This window comes from Suricata suricatta, chromosome 4 (assembly GCF_006229205.1).
Source record: "Suricata suricatta isolate VVHF042 chromosome 4, meerkat_22Aug2017_6uvM2_HiC, whole genome shotgun sequence".
In the NCBI taxonomy this organism is placed as follows: domain Eukaryota; kingdom Metazoa; phylum Chordata; class Mammalia; order Carnivora; family Herpestidae; genus Suricata; species Suricata suricatta.
Genome location: NC_043703.1, coordinates 109,743,207 through 109,755,144, shown reverse-complemented (window position 1 = coordinate 109,755,144; position 11,938 = coordinate 109,743,207).

Here is an 11,938-nt window from a genome sequence, read left to right as displayed (position 1 = left end):
CGTGTGGAAGGGACCCCAAAAGAAGGCAGCTCCCTGGGCTTGGTGGGGAGTCAGGATTCACCAGGCAATGAGATGGGGGCAAACTCTGAAGTGGAAATAACTGCAGGTAGAAACGTTCAAAGGACCAGGGGAACCTGGTATGATGTAATAGGAATAGTACTACTATAACTACCCTTGCTCAAAGAAGACTTGAATCTAATCAAATTTCCAGGTCAGGGTTTTTCAACTGTACATATTTGGGGCCAGATGATCCTCTGTCGCAAAGAGGAAGGGCCTGCCCTGTGTACTGTAGGATGTTTAGCAGCATCCTTGACTTCTACCCACTAGATGCCAGAAGCACCCACCCAGTTGTGACAACCAAAAATGTCTCGAGATATTGCCAAATGCCCTTTCAGGAGCAAAATCCCTCCCAGTTAAGAAGGACTAGTATACCTGATAAACGTAGAAGTAGTGAGGACCTCAGGACTGGTTTGATCAGGGCTCTGGCTCTGTTTCTCTGAGTTTCTTCATAAATTGTCCTCTCTCTTCTGTCAGCATCATCTGCTGTCTGGGTTTCTTCAAGGTATCAAAGTGGCTATAGCAGCTCTGAACCCCACAACTACATATGTTGACCAGAAAAATTGTTTTTCCCCCCAATCACGAACAAAGGACAGATTTCACTCTTACTGAGCTACCTTAACTCCTTTCCTATTCCAATCTTCTTTCCTATCCCAGTCACTGTGGTCAGGGGAAACTCTATACTGACTGCTTGAGTTAATATTTTATACCTATACTTGAATCAACTCATTCATTTATTTTTAAAATATTGAATGCCTACTATTATAGCCACCTATGAATCCTTACAGTAAATTCTCTCTTCTATTTAAGCTGGTTTGAGGAGCGTTCTGTTATTTGTAACCAACAAAAAGTCCTTAAGGAAGATACAGACCACATATGGAGCATTTTCAGAAGGGGAGCTGACAATCAGAATAACCCTCAAATCAGTCCTAATGCAACCAGTATATTGAATAAGCAAGGTGCCTGGATTATGGTGATCAAAGTAGTATCACTTGTTGTCTCCCACTATCCTTTTAAATTTTATTTAGAAAAGTATCACCCCCCATGGGCATCTGGCTGGCTCAGTTGGTAGACCATGCAACTCCTGATCTCAGGCTCATGAGTTCAAGTCCTGCATTGGGCGTGGAGCCTACCTACTGAAAAACAAAAAGAAGAAGAAAGAAAGAAATGTAAAAAGAAATAGAAAGAGAAAAACACCACCTCCTTCCTCAGATAAAAATTCCAACACTATTTTGCCTACTTGTAAGTCAGAGACAATCCTAAGTCACCATAAATCCCAAATACAGTCTCATCTGAAAAGGGAGGGTGCCCAGTAAGCATTTGGGATATACTTATACTAAGTAGTATTTAGAATATACTTATACTAAAAAAAAATTCATTGTTTCTCCAAAATTTAAATTTAACTGGGAATCCTGTCTTGTCTGACAGCCCAACCACAGGTTGGTTGAGTACCCTCACAACATGGCAGCTGGCTTCCTCAGAGCAAGCCATCCGAGAGAAAGAGCAAGTAGGAAGTCACAACACCTTTTGTGACCTAGTCTTGGAGATTTCACCCTTTTACTTCCACCAAATTCTACATTCATTGAAAGCACATCTCAATGTCCAGCCCACACCCAAGCAGAAACTACGTAAGCACCATATTTTAAAAGGAGAAGTACTATAAGAATTTGTGAACATGCTAAACCACAACAATCCCACATCTTCTTTCTTTTCCAGGCAGCCCCCCATCTGGCCCTTGTGACACACTCACACATCCTATGACCTACAACTTTGGGGTCTGGGGACCAATCTCCACAAAACAGTGTTCTCCTGACTCTGCCAAAGCAGCCAGATAGCCTTGTCTGGGCCCTTGGTTTCCAGGTAGCAATCCACATTCTGCCCTGAATGGGCACCAATCCTCTGTGTCGCCCCATGGAAATCACTTTTCAAAGTTCTAGTTGTCTCCAGCCTGCTTGTAGAAGCACCCTCAGCTTCTCCCTTTGGGGACATAGCAACAGCTCTCCCCAAAGAAATTCCTTCAGGATCCTTAGTTCTAGTTCTTTGTGTCCCCAGTGCCATGCTCATAGTCTGGTGGTTGACAGTCATGTTGTCATTCAATAAACTGCACAGGCACTGCGCTTGCCTCAGGGATATTAATACAATGTGATCACATTCTTTTAAATGTTTCCAGATGGGGTATCTGGGCAAGATGGCGTAGGGTAGAAATAGGGAGTTCTATATTTCCCACCTGCTGAGGGGAGTAGCTGGGGAATCTTAGAACGCTCCCTGGAGAAGAGAAAAAACTTGGCCTGGACGGAGAAGGATCCTATCATCCCATCTCTAACCGCAGGGCTTTCGGAGAGAGATCCTATCTCTAACTGCAGAGCTTTCTTTGGGCTGGGTGCCCCGGTCCCAGAAATTCCCTCCGGAATAGACACTACACAAAGGATGCATTCCGCATCAGGAGGAACCACTCCCCTACTTGCTGCCCTGCTAGGAAGTGCCTCGGCTTGTGGGATTACATTTTGGGCAGTATCATTAATGCGCACAGGGTAAGATCTGGAAACAAGGCTGGATGCAGGGCATAGAACACAGCCCAACTTGGCTGTGCACGCAGCACAGAGACATTGGACCCAAAAGAGTGATTTGCAACGCCTGGTTCAAGATGGGACTGCGGGATGGGTGCCATTTTTCTCTGCACAACCACCAAGGCGGGCCTGCAGAACCCACAGTGGAGGCAAGACCCGCCTACACCAAGCCACGCCCATCTGTGCTGGGTAGCTGCTTTGTTACTGGAGCCTGGAAAGATGATACAGAAACAGCCCCTCTCCCAAGATCAGCACTGATGCATTGCCATGATTAACTCTAGATCAATCTTTGCTATTCAGATATACTCTCCCTTATCTCATTCTTATCTCTCCCTTCCTCTGGACTGGGTATTCTGGTTATAGGTTTGCTTAAACAGGCATATATTCTCTTGATTCATGTTCTATCTCCATCGTTACCTTCCTTTCACTGTCTCTGAAATAATTAGACTATAACGTTTCTCTGGATAATATTATCTTCAGGTTTTTTTCCTCCTCAATTCCTACCATATTCTTCTTTTTCTCTATCTGAATTAAGCCTTTTAGTCTCTCTGCCTGGACACTGTTCAATTTCTCTTTCTCTCCACCTCTGTCACTTCTCTCTTGGTATATGCTCTTCCATCAGCACTGCCTCCATCTGCTCTTTATTTGTAGCCGGAATTTCTGGTTTTATGCTTTTAGACTGTCCTTTGTCTTTTGTTGTTTTTGTTTTGTTTTTCTTTTGGTTTACTTGTCTGTGCATTTTCATGCTTTTGTTCCCTGTGTGTTTGTCTGTTTTCCTTTCCAGGGCTACCTCAAGAAGCAAGCCAACTACACATGGAGAGTCCCAAATATCACTGTGAGTAGGGAAATAAAATAACCAAAGTCTCAGCAAGAGAGACCAAGGGACACCATTAAAAGAACACTTCCTGAATGGACAGGCCTTGTACAGACTATGAGCCTCCTTTAATACAGCAGTATTTGCAGGTGCAGAGCACATAATAAGCTTTTAAAACTTACAAGACAGAAAACTAGCCAAAATGAATAAATGGAAGAACTCTCCTCTAAAGAAATTCCAGGAAGAAGTGACAGCTAAAGCATTGGTCAAAACAGATATAAGCAACATAACTGACCAAAAATTTAGAACAACTGTCACAAAATGAATCACTGGGCTTGACAAAGGCATGGAAGACACCAGAGAAACTATTGTTACAAAGATTACGAACCTTAAAAATAGTTGTGATGAATTTAAAAATGCTATAAATGAGGTGTGTAATAAAATGGAGGCAGCCACTGCACAGATTGAAGAGGCAGAGAGGAGACTAGGTGAATTAGAAGACACAATTATAGAAAAATAGGAAGCCAAGAAAAAGAGAGATCAATTGATCCAGGAGCACGAAAGGAGAATTCAAGAACTGAGTGATGCAATCAAACGGAACAATATCCATATCATAGGAATTCCAGAAGAAGAAGAAGAAGAGAGAGAAGGGGGCTGAAAAGGTACTTGAACAAATTATAGCTGAGAACTTCCCAAGTCTGGGAAAGGAAACAGACACTGAAATCCAAGAGGCACAGAGAACTCCCCTCAGATGTAAGCTGAATTGATCTTCTGCACGACATATCATAGTGAAACTGGCAAAATATAAGGATAAAAAGAGAATTATGAAAGCAGCTAGGGATAAAAGGACCCTAACATACAAAGGGAGACCTATCAGGGTGGTTGTAGACCTATCTACTTAAACATGGCAGCCCAGAAAGGAATGGCAGGAAATCTTCAATGTGATGAACAGAAAAAATACGTATCCAAGAATCCTCTATCCAGCAAGCCTGTCGTTCACAAAAGAAGGAAAGATAAAGGTTTTTCCAAACAAACAAAAATTGAAGAAATTCACCACCACTAAACTAGCCTTACAAGAAATCCTAAGGGGGACTCTATGAGGGGAAATATTGCAAGGAACACAAGGTAACAGAGACACCACTACAGGCATAAATCTTACAGAGAACACAATGAGTCTAAACCCATATTTTTCAATAATAGCACTGAATGTAAATGGACTAAATGTTCCAATCAAAAGACATAGGGTATAAGAATGTATAAAAACCAAAATCATCTATTTACTGTCTACAAGAGACTCATTTTAGACCTGAGGACACCTTCAGATTGAAAGTAACGGGATGGAGAAATATCTACCATGCGACTGGAAGTCAAAAGAAAGCCAAAGTAGCTATACTTATATCGGACAAATTGGACTTTAAAGTAAAGGCAGTAACAAGAGATGAAGAAGGACATTATATAATAATTACAGGGTCTATCCATCAGGAAAAGCTAACAATTATAAATGTCTATGCACCGAATTCGGGAGTACCCAAATATATAAAACAATTAATCACAAACAGAAACAATCTTATTGACAAGAATGTGCTAATAGCAGGGGACTCTACTCCTCCACTTACAGCAATGGATGGATGAACTAGACAGAAAATCACTAAAGAAACAATGGACCTGAACAACACATTGGACCAGATGGATTTGACAGATATATTTAGAACTCTACATCCTGAAGCTATGGAATTCACTTTCTTCTTGAGTGCACATGATACATTCTCCAAGATAGATCACATACTGGGTCATAAAGCAGCCCTCAATAAATATGAAAGAATTTAGACCATACCATGCACACAATGCTATGAAACTTGAAATTAACCACAGGAAAAATCTGGAAAACCTCCAAAAACATGGAGGTTAAAGACCACCCTACTAAAGAATGATTGGGCCAGTCAGGCAATTAGAGAAGAAATTTAAAAATATATGGAAACAAATGAAAATGAAAATACAACAATCCAAACTCTCTGGGATGCAGCAAAGGCCGTCCTAAGAGGAAGGTATATTGCAATCAAGGCCTATTTCAAGAAACTAGAAAAAGCATAAATACAAAATCTAACAGAGTGCATAAAGGAACTAGAAGGGGAGCAGCAAGAGCACCCCAAGCCCAGAAGAAGAAAAGAAATAAGAAAGATCATAGCAGAAATAAACAATATAGTATCCAAAAAAAAAAAAAAAAAAAAAAAAAAGAACTGATCAATGAAACCAAGAGGTGGTTCTTTGAAAAAATAAGTAAAATTGATAAACCTCTAGCCAGGCTTCTCAAAAAGAAAAGAGAGAGCACCCAAATAGACAAAATGACACATGAAAATGGATTTATTACAACCAATCCCTCAGAAATACAAGCAATTATCAGGGAATACTTTGAAAAATTATATGCCAACAAATTGGACAACCTAGAAGAAATGGACAAATTCCTAAACACACACGCTACCAAAAATCAAATAGGAAGAGAGAGAAAATCTGAACAGATTCATAACTAGTGAAGAAATTGAATCATTTATCAAAAATCTCCCAACAAATAAGAGCCTGGGGCCAGATGGCTTCCCTGAAAAATTCTACCAGACATTTAAATCAGAGTTAATACCCACCCTTCTCAAGCTATTCCAAAAAATAGAAATAGAAGGAAAACTTCCAAACTCATTCTATGAAGCCAGCATCACTTTGATTCCCAAACCAGATAGAGATCCAACAAATAAAAAGAGAACTACAGGCAAATATCCTTGATGAATACCAATGCAAAAATCCTCAACAAGATACTAGCAAATCAAATTCAGCAGCATATATAAACAATTATCCATCATGATCAAGTGAGATTCATTCCCAGGTTACATGGCTGGTTAAATATTCACAAATCCATCAATGTGATCCATCACATTAACAAAAGAAAAGATAAAAACCATACAATCCTGTCGATAGATGCAGAAAAAGCATTTAACAAAATACAGCACCCTTTCTTAATAAAAACCCTCAAGAAAGTCGGGATAGAAGGAACTTACTTAAACATCATAAAAGCCATCGATGAAAAGCCCACAGCTAATATCATCCTCAATGGGGAAAAACTGAGAGCTTTCTCCCTAAGATCAGGATCACGACAAGGATGTCCACTCTCACCACTGTTGTTTAACATAGTGCTGGAAGTCCTAGCATCAGCAATAAGACAACAAAAGGAAAGAAAAGGCATCAGAATTGGCAAAGATGAAGTCAAATTTCCACTTTTCATAGATGACATGATACTCTACATGGAAACCCTGATCAACTCCACCAGAAGCCTTCTAGAACTGATTGATGAATTCAGCAAAGTCTCAGGGTACAAAATCAGCATACAGTAATTGGTTGCATTTTTTATACACCAATAATGAAACAACAGAAAGAGAAATCAAGAAACTGATCCCATTCACAACTGCACCAAAAACTATAAAATACCTAGAAATAAACCTAACCAAAGATATAACAAATCTGTATAATAAAAACTACAGAAAACTGTTGAAGGAAATTGAAGAAGACACAAAGAAATGGAAAAACATTCCATGCTCATGGATCAGAAGAATAAATATTGTTAAAATGTCATTACTACCCAAAGCAGTCTACACATTTAATGCAATACCAATCAAAATTGCACCACCATTCTTCTCAAAGCTAGAACAAACAATCCTAAAATTTGTATGGAACCACAAAAGGCCCGAATAGTCAAAGTAATATTGAAGAAGAAAACCAAAATGGGAGGCACCACAATCCCAGACTTTAGCCTCTACTACAAAGCTGTCATTATCAAGACAGTATGGTATTGGCACAAAAACAGACACAGAGACCAATGGAATAGAATAGAGGACCCAGAATTGGACCCACAAATGTATGGCCAATTAATCATTGACAAAGCAGAAAAGAGTATCCAATGGAAAAAAGAGAGCCTCTTTAACAGGTGGTGCTGGGAGAACTGGACAGCAACATGCAGAAGAATGAAACTAGATTACTTTCTTATACCATACACAAAAAGAAACTCAAAACATATGAAGGACCTGAATGTGAGACAGGAAACCATCAAAACCCTCGAGGAGAAAGCAGAAAACAACCTCCTTGACCTCAACCACAACAATTTCTTACTCAACACATCTTCAAAGGCAAGGGAATCAAGAGCAAAAATGAACTATTGGGACCTCATCCAGATAAAAAGCTTCTGCACTGCAAAGGAAACTATCAAGAAAACTAATAGGAAACTGACAGAATGGGGAAAGGCAGTTTGCAAATGTATCGGATAAAGGGCTAGTATCCAAAGTCTACAAGGAACTCACCAAACTCCACACCAAAAAGACAAATAATCCAGGGAAGAAATGGGCAGAAGACATGAACAGACACTTCTCCAAAGAGGACATCCAGATGGCCAACAGACACCTTGAAACGATGCTCAATATCACTCAACATCAGGGAAATACAAATCAAACCCGCACTGAGATACCACCTCACACTGGTCAGAGTGTCTAAAATGAATGAATCTGGAGACTATACATGCTGGCGAAGGTGTGGAGAGATGGGCATCCTCCTACACTGTTGGTGGGAATATAAAGTGGTCAGCTGCTCCGGAAAACAGTGTGGAGGTTCCTCAAAAAACTATCAATAGAACGCCCCTATGACCCAGCAATAGCCCTGCTAGAGATTTACCCTAGGGATACAGAAGTGCTGATGCACAGGGGCACATGTACCCCAATGTTCATAGCAGCACTTTCAACAATAGTCAAATCATGGAAAGAGCCTAAATGTCCATCAACTGACGAATGGATCAAAAATATGTGGTTGCCATGGATTTGTAGCAACATGGATGGAACTCGAGGGTGTTATGCTAAGTGAAATAAGTCAGGCAGATAAGGACAGATACCATATGTTTTCACTCATACGTGAAACAAGAAAAACTTAACAGAGGACCATGGGGGAGGATAAGAGAAAAAAAATAGTTAAGAAGAGCGAGGGAGGCAAACCATAAGCGACTCTTAAGTACTGAGAACAAACTGAGAATTTATGGGGGTGGAAGAGAGGGGAAATGGGGTGAGGGGGAGATGGGCATGGAGGAAGGCACTTGTTGGGATGAGCACTGGGTGTTATATAGAAATCAACTTGACAATAAAGTATAAAAGACAAAAATCCCTTCAGCAAGTCTTGTTCTTTTCTTTCTCTCCTCACTCATTACTTTTTAAGGACATCAAAAGGTCAAGAAGAAGGTTCCCAGAGATTTCCTCGGAAGACAATGCAGAACTGTATCCCACTCACTTTGCCAGGAAAAGTCTCAATCTAACATCTTTCATACTGGTATGTAAGAGGACTTAATGCAGGTTAAAGAAAGCACCACAAACTAGAAAAAGGGATGGTGTATTCACAAGTCATGTGAACAAGATTGGCCTTTGGATTTGAGAAAATCTTAAATTAGATACTCACTAGGCATCATATGCGGGGAAAACTCCAGATATGTTAAACCAATAAAAAAATTTAAAAACTGGAGAACTTTTAAGTGGATATTTAACTAATACAGGATACAGAAACGTCTAAAATTAAAGGTAGTGGAGTGGGGGGGAGCACAGAGCAGATCTTTTTAACTAAAACACTTAATAGACATTGAGGACGGGCCACTAAATTGAAAATCCACTCCTATGATCAGAAGAAAACAATCTATATGTTATATGACAGACCACAAAATGGCTTCCTATAATATTCCATGAGTCACCTTAAACAGAACCTAACAGAGCATGTTTTAAACTCTGCGGTGAAATTGATGTTTTCCATCACATGACAGTCATATTTATAATTAACATAGCCATAGAACAGGTTATATTTTTGTTCATTCATTTCACAAAAAAGTAGGAACTCAGACTTTGCCCAGCCCTGTTCCAGGCTCAAGGGCCCCAATGGTGAAACAGAACGTGGTCCCTCCCACATTTATTTTACCTTCTTTGGAGGCAAAAGGACAATCAATAAGTGCAGAAATTAACGTTTTTCTTTTACATTGTGGGAAGTTGCATTGTATTTTTATGACCCAGAACAGTTTTCACTAAAATATGCTTTTACCATTTAGCAGGGGAATTCGTTGAAAGCTGTGGTTTTCAACATTAGATGCACTCTGGACCACTGTGGGAAGTTTTAAAAAACATATATGCCTGAGTCTCACTCCCAGAGATTCCTAAATAGTTTGTCTAGGGTATAACCTGAATACAGGATTTTTAAAAAATCTCTTCTGGTGATTCTAATGTGAAGCCAGACTGAGAACCACTGAAAAAGGTATTTAAGGAACTACCCACTAGATGTCGCTGTCTCCAAAGTTTTGAAGAAAAACAGTCCTCAAGTAATCAATGACTCAATAAATTCCAACATAGTTATATTTTCTTTTGCCAGGAATTGGACCCCAGGAAATCTCAACAACAAATATTCTTCAATTTCCCTTTCAAATGAAGCAAGTCATACAAAATCTGAGTGTATTAGTCTCCTACGGCTGTCATAACAAATACCACAGATAGTAGCTGAAACAGAAATTTATTTTCTCACAGTTCTGAAAGCAATGTGTGTTTTTGTGGAAGAGGAGCCGTTGAGGACCTCACCAGAGTTGTGTGTTCACAACGAAGCCAGACTAGCAAGAAGTGACCCCCTGGGAGTAGGAGCTGCCAGCTACAAATCCCAACCCCACTCCTCCACATTCTGACCCTCACACAGCTTTAAAGAACCTGAACCAGACCCCATGACCCTCTTCCTCTCGGTCCCAAACCCTAGCTGGAGTCACATGCCCAGACCAGAGCTGAACACACCCACCTACTGGTGGAATGAAAGCAAGCCTTCCACTGGTGCAAAATCCCTCTGCAAAGAAGGACCACGAGCAATCCCAGCTTTATCAAGAGAGTCATGCTGAGCCCTTGAGTGAGGGATTGACTCAGAACAGAGGGTGTCACACACCAAAAAGAAATGAAAAAAGCTTCAGGACATGGAGCAAAAGAGAAATTTCCCGAAGTTCTTCCCGGCAGGAATGTGTTTAAATTGCTACCCCAAAACAACCTCGTGACAGCGATCCCCACACTGGTTCAGAAGCACCAACAACACAGCAAGCACACTTGAACTTCAAGCTGCTGCGTGCTATACTGGGCACTTGGAGAAACCAAACGCCTTTCACAAAAGCTAAAACAAACCAAACACCTCCTGCCAGCAGCTCCTCACATGACATGCGGACACTCAGCTGGGTGTTTTCACAGCAAATGCAATACGTCCTGGGAAAAGTTTCTCCTGAGTTTCAGCACAAGCCAGCGGCTCTGGTGACACATTTAATGTCTCAGAGGAAGCATGCCTAGGTGTCGTCGAGCCTTAGAGCAGGGTGCCTTCAGCAGTCATGTGTTGGCCGCCTCTTCCATCAAGGAGACTGAAGCCCAAGAGGAAAAGAAACACCTGGCAGTCAGAGCTAGTTACTGGCAGAACCAGAAGCAGAACCAGGAGCCAACTTCTGACTGAGTCATTCCCACTACCCCGCACTGCGCCCATCACCCAAAGAGGAGATGGAGAGATGTTGGAGATTTTATATTCTTACTTGGTTGAGCCCAGATTTCTTCCAAGCGCAGCAATTTTTTTTCCAGGAACTAGAGCTGTCCAAAGCACCACCCCCACATGCTTACTGGAAACATTAGGGGCCCAGCCATGGCCAAGTGAGGGGCCAAGTAGCCAAATGGGGCAGAGTATCCTTCCAGGGGAAATCTGGGGCCCCAGTGCCAATGGGAAAGTCAGTGCCACGTTCTTGAGAGAGAGCCAAGAGTGTTACCAGGGAGTCGGCCTAAGTCCAGGGGTATAGAGACAGAATGAGGGAAAGAATGGGAGCCTAGGATTAAAGGTAAGGTTCAAGTGAGATCAGATGGAGTGGGGAGAGGCAGGACTCCAAGGAGGCATCATCCACATTATAGTCTAAGCACTAGAACTCCCTGGAATTGTGCAGTGCACAGGTTGCCCAACTATACATGGTGACACGGCCAGGAGTGAGCAAGTAGCAGGTATCAAATAAACATTGCTCTGAAGGCCTTAGAGGTGTTTGTGGCTCACCCATGTTGGTCAATGACTAAGTAGTCCAGGATGCTACAATCCGACTTAAAGATGAGGTCAGGGCAGACACGAGATTCATACTCCTTGCTAATTTGTAGGCTTACACTAATCTGTGGATTTACGCATATAATTTTTTGAGGTTGTCACATTCATAAGTATGATTTTAATATCTTAAGTGCAAAACAAATCCAAGAAAAAATGTGCATGGAAATATCTTTGAGATATTAAAACGTTATTTTAAGTTTGGGGGGTCTCTCCTTGCTAGCCCAGCCGCAGCCCAGCCTTACCGACTTAATGTCATACACTGTGCACCCTGGCAAGGGGGCACCATCACCACCCAGGTCAGAGAAGTCATCGTTGCAGTTGCAAGTTACAATTTTTAAGATGCATAAAGAGACAG